Source organism: Prunus mume, linkage group LG6, assembly GCF_029339155.1.
Source record: "Prunus mume cultivar Tortuosa linkage group LG6, ASM2933915v1, whole genome shotgun sequence".
NCBI lineage: Eukaryota > Viridiplantae > Streptophyta > Magnoliopsida > Rosales > Rosaceae > Prunus > Prunus mume.
This window is the reverse complement of record NC_142703.1, coordinates 13,887,491-13,896,678: the sequence shown is the minus strand read 5'-3', so window position 1 is coordinate 13,896,678 and position 9,188 is coordinate 13,887,491. Positions and strand designations below refer to the sequence as shown.

General features: G+C 36.5%; 1 long non-coding RNA gene and 1 pseudogene across 1 annotated transcript; one reads left to right on the top strand and one right to left on the bottom strand.

The window, feature by feature from the left end:
• The first annotated feature begins 1,573 nt into the window (after positions 1–1,573).
• LOC148916175 (uncharacterized) lies at positions 1,574–2,112 on the top strand. The gene is made up of 2 exons (XR_016127850.1): positions 1,574–1,755; positions 1,866–2,112. It is a non-coding gene; the product is annotated as an uncharacterized LOC148916175 (long non-coding RNA).
• Positions 2,113–5,877: 3,765 nt separating this feature from the next.
• LOC148916174 (serine/threonine-protein kinase ZRK1 pseudogene) lies at positions 5,878–8,005 on the bottom strand (annotated as a pseudogene).
• Positions 8,006–9,188: the final 1,183 nt, after the last annotated feature.

Here is a 9,188-nt window from a genome sequence, read left to right as displayed (position 1 = left end):
TAAAGTGATCTTCTAATCAAATTAGGATTACAAAGACTTATTGTTTATTGGGAACTCAAAACCTATCTCGATTAGGCAAGCCTCAAACAGTGTTCAATAAGGATAATGAAGGCTTAAGGGTTCCTAGTTCTACAAGGATTGGAATGGATTAATCCTATAGCATGAAGGATATCTCTAAGTGTTTCTTGATGGGCAAAACACTTAGAGAGATGCATATAAATAGAAGGCTCCCTCCTAGATCCGAATAACACAACACAGCTAAACAGAAATTCACCCATCAGAGTTATAGCTATAAGGATCGGATTCTCAGGAGAAGAACTTCTATACCTTGCACTGCCAATCTGTTCCAGCATCATCCAGTTCTTGCGCCAGCACCATGTCAGACTCAGGTTAGTGTTAAACATGTTATGGCTTTAAGGAATTAACATGTGGTATCAGAGCTTAAGTTATATCATGTTATACCTAACAAACTCGTGCAGGAAAATTAAGAATAAATAACTGACAGTTTTAAGTTATAAAGTATGAACATGATAACAGTATAAAGTATGAACTTTATCATGTTCTTAAAGTTTTCTACAGATCATTGCTTACAGTTCTTGTGCCGTGATTGAGTAAGCCAAAGCGACTCAACCATTGCATGATCACTATATTCAAGGTTTATGATCAGAATTTGCACCATGATGCAAAACATGTCGAAAGGCTTTCTGTCCAAAGATGTCAGCAGTTTGATATGTCTTGCATCATGGTGGATCGACATGGAACATGGATAGATATGGATTAGTGAAAGGTTTTCTTCTGTCTAAAGATGTAGAAGATCTTTTGCTCAGGAAATCCACATCTACTCGTTTTCCAGTGTCAATAAGCATGCTTGAATCATTGTCCAAAGATGTGATTAAGTATGTTTGATTAAAGTTCTGGGGATATTTATATATAAAGTGCTTATCTTGTTTTAAACATGTACAGTCAATCATAACTCGATTCGAACTCTCACTGGCTCAAATTATAAGAAATGGAGAGAAGATGTGGAAATTGCTCTTGGACTTCTGGATTATGAGATGGTTCTTACTGATGAAGCTCTATCAGTACCTGCGATTGATGCATCTGCTGAGACTAAGACTAAATATGCAAAGTGGATTAAGGCCAACAAAATGGCAATTCTGATCATGAGGAGGTCTATTTCAGAAGAGGTCAGAGGCGTATTATTGAAACTGAGAGTGCTAAGCTATTCATGGAAGCTATTGCAGAAAACTTCCAAGGATCCAAGAAAGCTGAAATTGGTTCACTCATGAGCCAGCTGATGATATGAAATACAATGGAGAAGGCTGCATAAGAACTCATATTCTGAACACGGTTGAGATAGGAAACAAGTGAAGGCTCTAAAAGTCCATGTGGATGAAACCATGATGGTGCACTTTGCTATTAATTCTCTACCTAGTATTTTTAGACAACTGAAAACTACTTATATTGGTCAGAAGGAGATATGGTCAGTTGCTGATTTGATAGGTATATGTGTGCAAGAAGAACAAAGTATCAGAAAGGACAAAGGAAAAGAACAAGTGTTTTTGGTGCAGGATACTAAGTTTAAACCAAAGGAATGGACCAAAAACAAGAACACAGATAAGCAGCAAAGGAAAAATGAGTCTGCAAAGGGCACGGGTCCAGTAGGTTTGAAGTGTTTCTTCTGCAAGAAATTTGGACATTTAAAGAGAGATTGCAGAAGATACAAGCGCTGGTTGGACAAACAAAAGGGAAAAGGTAAGCATGAAAATGTCTCTGTGATTTATGAATCTAATACAGTTGAAGTTTTATCTAATTCATGGTGGTTAGACAGTGGTGCAACAGTTCATGTGACTAACTCTTTGCAGGGATTCAAAACAAAGAGGGTGCCAAACAAGGATGACTTGAAGGTGTTCGTGGGAAATGGAGAAAGAGTTAGAGTAGATTTTGTTGGTTTAGCTAGTCTTGAGTTGGAGTCAGGTTTTATTTTGGAATTAGTTGATGTCGTTTATGTTCCTTCTATGACAAGGAATTTGTTATCAGTTAGCAAGCTTGTAAAATCAAACTTACAGTTTGATTTTGATGAGTCTGGTTTCTCCATTTTCAGAAATAAAAGTTTTATTGGTAATGGATTATTGATCGATGGAATGTTTCGTTTGAACTGCAAATTACCAAATCAAAGTACAGAGATGATAAATGTGTTAAGTTCAAAACAGCCTTGTAATGCAGAATCTTTCACACTATGGCATAAGAGACTTGGACATGTCTCGAAAGAAAGAATGAATCTTCTATGCAAAGAATCAATTCTCCCACCACTTAATCACCATGAACAAGATAAAACATGCATTGAATGTGCAAAAGGAAAGCTAACAAATCTCAGAAAGAAAGGGGCAATAAGAAGTGAGAAACTACTTGAGATAATACACACAGATATCTGCGGACCTTTTCCAGTTAATACACATGATGGTTTCAGTTATTTTATTACTTTTACAGATGATTTTTCAAGATATGGATATGTGTATCTGATAACGGAAAAATCCAAAGCATTGGAAATGTTTAAAATCTACAAGGCAGAAGTGGAAAACCAGCTGGATTCTAAGATAAAAGTTGTAAGATCAGATAGGGGTGGAGAGTTCTATGGCAAGTTCACAGAAAAAGGAAGAAATCCAGGACCTTTTGCAAACTTCCTACAGCAAGAGGGCATTGTTGCACAATATACAAATCCTGGAACACCACAGCAGAATGGTGTTTCAGAAAGAAGAAATAGAACCTTAATAGAGATGGTGAGAAGCATGATGTGTTGTGCAAAGCTTCCTACTTTTCTATGGGGAGAAGCTTTAAAAACTGCAAACTACCTTGCCAACAGAATTCCCACCAAAGCTACAAACAACATACCTTACGAAATCTGGTGTAAAAGAAAGCCTAGCTTGGCTCATCTAAGGACCTGGGATGCAAGGCGAGGCAAAGCTGTACAATCCTATGCAGAAGAAACTTGATTCCAAAACAGGAGTGTTTCTTCATAGGATATCCAGATAGGACAAAAGGTTATAGGTTTTATTGTCCTAAAAATAACACTAGATTTGTGGAAACACAGAGAGCAATTTTTATTGAAGAAGAGGAGGAAGGATTAGATGAAACAGATTTTGTTTTTGATGAAGTTTTGGAAGAAAACCAGCCAGAGCCTCCAGATCAGCCAGAATCGGCTCCAGATCAGCCAGCGGAAGAAATGCGCATGATCAGCCAGAATCGGCTCAGATTTACAGAGATCACAGAGAACTAAAAGGCCAGCCTTGTCAAATGACTACTTTGTTTACCTGCAAGAATCGAGCATGACATCAATACGAGGAAGACCCTGCAACTTTCAAGCAGGCCATGGAAAGTGACAAAAGTTCACAGTGGTCTGCAGCCATGGAATCTGAACTAGAATCAATGAGCAAAAATGGAGTATGGAAACTAGTTAATTTGCCATTAGGATGCAAACCTATAGGATGCAAGTGGGTTTATAAAACCAAAAGGAATGCACAAGGACAAATAGACAGGTATAAAGCCAGATTAGTGGCAAAAGGTTACACACAAGAAGAGGGAGTTGATTACAATGAAACTTTCTCCCCAGTATCAACTAAAGATTCATTTAGAGTCATAATGGCTTTGGTTGCTCATTTTGATCTGCATCTTCATCAGATGGACGTTAAGACAGCTTTCCTAAATGGAGAACTGATTGAAGAAATATATATGAAACAGGATGGTTTTGGCTCAAAAGGGAAGAGAATTTAGTGTGCAAGCTGCAGAAATCAATATATGGTCTAAAACAGGCATCAAGACAATGGTATCTCAAGTTTGATGAAGTTGTTAAGTCCCAAGGCTTCATGGATAATCCATTGATGAATGCATCTATATGAAATTCAATGGAAGGAATTTCATCCTCATGTCGCTATATGTGGATGACATTCGCTAGCAAGTAGCAATCTGTCCATGTTACATGACACTAAAAGGATCTGTCCGATCATTTTGATATGAGTGATTTGGGAGAGGCAAACTATGTTCTTGGAATAGAAATCAGCAGGGACAGAGAAAGGAAAATGATCGGCTTATGTCGAAGGCATATATTGAGAAAGTGCTTAGAAGGTTCAACATGGGAAATCAGGATGTGCTGTTCCCTTCTCAAAAGGGATAAATTGAGCAGTGAACAATCTCCTAAAACTGAGCAAGAGAGATTGGAGATGAAGGACAAGCCCTATGCATCACTAGTAGGAAGCTTGATATATGCACAAGTCTGCACTAGACCAGACTTGGCATTCTGCATAAGTGTTCTTGGCATTTCACTAATCCGGCCAAGCACATTGGATTGCAGGCAAGAAAGTATTAAGATATTTGCAGAGAACTAAAGAGTACAAACTGGTCTATAGAAAGGTTGAAAATTTGCAGCTGGAAGGATATGCAGACGCAGACTTTGCAGGATGCCAAGATACTAAGAAATGCACATCAGGAGTTGTTTTTCTATTTGCAGGTGCTGCAGTGGCATGGAAGAGCATGAAACAGCAGTATGTGTCAACCTCCACTATGCAAGCAGAATTCTTAGCAGTTTATGAAGCTACTTCAATGGCAATGTGGCTTAAAAATTTCATGTCTATGCTAAGAATTGTGGATTCAATACAGAAACCGATTCAGTTATGGAATGACAATACTGCGGCAGTATATTTTGCACAAGGAAATAAGAGATCAAATGGAATGAGGCATTTGCATTTAAAGTTCTTATCTGCGAAGGAAAAGATTCGAGATGGAGAGACTGCTCTAAGTCACATTGGCACAGATTTTATGATTGCAGATCCTTTGAATAAAGGGTTGCCTAATCATGTTTTTCACAGGCATGTGGCAAGCATGGGATTGCAATTCAGTTTTGATGCCTAAAGTCAGTGGGAGTCAGTGGGAGCTAGAGTTCTTACAGTTATGTTTAATTCTGATTTTGTTAACTAGTTTTATCTAGACAGTTTTATTTTGCAGATTTAATTGAATTACTTTTATACAATGTTCTGCATTTGCTATTTATGGATGACGAATAGAACAAAGGCCAAACTGTAATCATGTCAACATTATGTTTTACAGTTTGAATCTATGAAATGAGTCATTAAAGATTGTTCAAACCTTGGTAGTTTTGAAGGGTGGGCAAAGAACTGTTCAGTTTTGTCACACATACAGTAAAACCAAAAAAGCAGTTCTTGTTTTTCAATCCAGTTGGAAGCCTTATGTGTTTTGCAGATTCATGTATGTGATTATAAAAGTCTTGGATGTTATATATCCATGTACTTCGATAGTCCTTTATGAATTTTTCAAAATGACAGTGGCTTGATAAAAGGAACAAGAGAATTTTGAGTTCCACATGGCCATTAAGTAATGAACAATAAGTCTAAATTGAGTATTTGATCAAGTGGGAGAATGTAAGAAGGTTTATTACATTAAACCTACTAAAGTGATCTTCTAATCAAATTAGGATTACAAAGACTTATTGTTTATTAGGAACTCAAAACCTATCTCGATTAGGCAAGCCTCAAACAGTGTTCAATAAGGATAATGAAGGCTTAAGGGTTCCTAGTTCTACAAGGATTGGAATGGATTAATCCTATAGCATGAAGGATATCTCTAAGTGTTTCTTGATGGGCAAGACACTTAGAGAGATGCATATAAATAGAAGGCTCCCTCCTAGATCCGAATAACACAACACAGCTAAACAGAAATTCACTCATCGAGTTATAGCTATAAGGATCGGATTCTCGGAGAAGAACTTCTATACCTTGCACCGCCAACTGCTCCAAAGATCATCCGGTTCTTGCGCCAGCACCATGTCGACTCAGTTAGTGTTAAACATGTTATGGCTTTAAGGAATTAACATGCCAGTGCTAGGAAATCATGCAAGTGCCGTCGTGCTTGCTCATCTCCCCCTACCTCCCTAAGATTTTAGGGTCCGCAATTGTTTGAATCTGCCCAATATCCAAGCTTTCACATATGCAATAATTGATTGGTATTCTCCTGCCTCATATGCATCCACAGCCTTTTGTCCCGTTAAAAATACAAGTAAATGCACACCAAAACTATAAACATCACTTTGTTCAAATGTAACTGACTTCATGTAGGAAGGATCAAGGAAACCAAATGTCCCTTTCACGTCATCATCAAGCATGTGATTTCATAGGAGGAATGGTTATGGAGAGTTCAAAGTTAGAGAGTTTCGAGCATAGTCATGGTCCAAGAAAATAGAACTGGGTTTTAGATCCCTATGAATTATGGGTCTGGGAAAGGCGGTATGTAAATATGTGATTGCACTAGCAAGTTGAATTGCAATGCGCAGTCTAGTTTTCCATGGTAATGTGGATTGGTTTCAGTAGTCCTTAAACCTCCTTGATCGTTGAGAACTCCTTCTATTGCATATTCATGCACCAAAGCTGGTATAGGGATCTCTAAGCAGCAACCCAAGAGTTTCAAAACATTCTTATGGTTGCTCATCTGCATCGATATGGAAATGGCCATGGACCTAGCTTCATCCCCAGTCCCCATGAACTTCTTAATGTTGATTGATCGGCCATCTAGGAAACCCCTGAACATTGTGTAACCACCATAAACATGTATAGAATCCTGAAATTTATATCATAGGATTTATTAGATTTGAAAAGATACATTAGTAAAAAAAATCCTCCTACAGTCGCATGCCTATACTATTTCTTTCTTCAAAAAATTAAGAAAAAAAGACCCTCCTAGTTGCATTAGTTTATACTTTATAGATATAAATTTGGTATAGCCGCTTGGCTATACGAATAAAATACATACGTGTTTTATTCGTTAAAATTTTGGCAAATTACAGCTTAAAAATTCGGACACTATATATTGTTTCTATATAATTTATTTAAAAATTTAACACATATTATTTGTATTCAATAATTTGTGAGAAGTATGTGTATAATACATGAATTTTATGTGTATTATTGAAAAGTTTATAAAAAAATAAGTGTATTATACATGAAAAATACGTGCCATTAGCCGCTCGGCTATACTACTTCGTTTCAAAAATTAGGAAAATTATACTATTTCTTTTCCAAAAAGAAAGAAAATATGAGTATAGCCGTACGGGTATACTATTTCTTTATTAAAACTGAGTATAGCCAGTTAAAACCGAGTATAGCCACCCGGATAAAATAAGAAAAAATCGAATCTAGCCGTTCGGCTATAATATTTCTAATAAAAAACTAGGAAAAACCGGGTATAGCGCACGGCTATACTATTTTTTTATTATAATAAAAATAGGAAAAATCGCGTATAGCCGCACGGCTATAATATTTCTTTATAAATAAATAAATAACTAATTATAGCCCTACGGCTATACTATTTCTTTTGTTTTGTTTTGTTTTTTTTTTAAATGGAAAAACGAGTAGAGAGGGGCAGCTATACTATTTCTTTTAAAAAATTAGGGAAAAAAGAATATAGCCGACCGGCTATACTATTTCTTTTTTAAAACATTAGTACAAAAATCCTCGTATAGCCGCTATACTATTTCTTTCTTTAAAAAATTAAGAATAAAAGACCCTCCTATAAAATATTTATATATAATTTATTTAAATTGTTTAATCTATATTATTTGTATTCAATAATATGTGAGAATTATGTGTATAATACCTGAATTTTGTATGTATTATTAAAAAGTTTATAAAAAATAAGTATATTATACATTATTTCTTTTCTGAAATTAGGAAAAACAAAGTTTAGCAGCACAACTATACTATTTCTTTTTAAAAAGAAAAAACTCATATCTTTCAAAAAATTAGGAAAAACTAAGTATAGCTCCACTGTCATATTGCTTAGGTATAGGGAACTCTAAGCAACAAACCAAGAGTTTCAAAACATTCTTTCGCTTGCTCATTTGCATTGAACTGACAATGGCACGAATTTCATACAGCCAAAGTCTCGTTCCCCTGAATTTCTTAACGACAATTGATCGATCCTCTAAGAAACCCCTGAACATTTGGTAGCTTCCACAATCATGTATGATGCAAGAAAATCCAAGTCGTTGGTTGTATTTATGAGCTCTACACTAGAAAAAGTACGAATGGGATTGAATTTGCCATCACAGGAAGCAACCGCATGCTCTCTCAAACATGGAACCATGACAGCCTGATACATGATTTATATACATACAGGTCAAACACAAGAACAAAGAACGAAAATAATACATCCCATAAATGTTGAAGGAGCATGTATGAACACCCTCCATATAACTTGAATAGCTCATTTTCATTTTAGTTGTATTAAATTCATTTTAACTTCACATCAAACTCCAACAGATCTAATCAGAGGGTGGTCCTTGCTGTTTGAAAGCCACATAAACTTCAAGTGTTGTAATCGTCACATATCAGATAATTTAACTATAAAATGATAATTATTGACATTCTTCTAATACAGAGAGCTCAGAATCAACCCTTCAACAGGTGAAAGACTGAGCTTGCCAGACTACAAACTGCTACATTGTCGCACAGGTCACTTAATTAAGGTAGCTAGCAAGGCAAGATGGAGTTCTCAATTCGTATGAGTTCTTTGGCCACATCAATCATATCGGGCCTTGCTTCACTTTGGGTTTGGATGCAGGACAATGCAAGTTCTAGGAAATCCTGCAATTGCTGTTGTGCTTGGTCATCTCCCCCTATATTCTCAAGGATTTTAGGGTCCACAATTGTCTCAATTTGAATCCGGACATCAGAAAGATGAAGTTTCAGATCTGCAGTAATAGGTTCAAATTTTCCAGCCTGATTTTTAAAAGCTGCTCTTCGCGTCAAGAATACAAGTAGAAGAACACCAAAGCTATAAACATCACTTTTAGCCGTAATGTAACCAGTCGCCATATAGTTTGGGTCGGCGTACCCATATGTCCCTTTCACGCTATCTTCAACATGGGATTGCTTAGGAGGAATGGTTATGGATAATGAAAAGTTGGAGAGTTTGGGAACATAGTCATCATCCAACAAAATGCAAGTGGATCTTAGAGCAACTCCACCCATTTGCCCTTAGCCATGGCAAGGGGGGGAGCTAGGGCAGCTACTATTCACGTGAATAGTGGTTGCCTTTGCAAATCAGAATTTTGTGTTTCCACCCGTTGCCCTTGCTAAGGGCAGTTACTATTTATTTTTTTGTTTTATTCACAATTTTTTTTA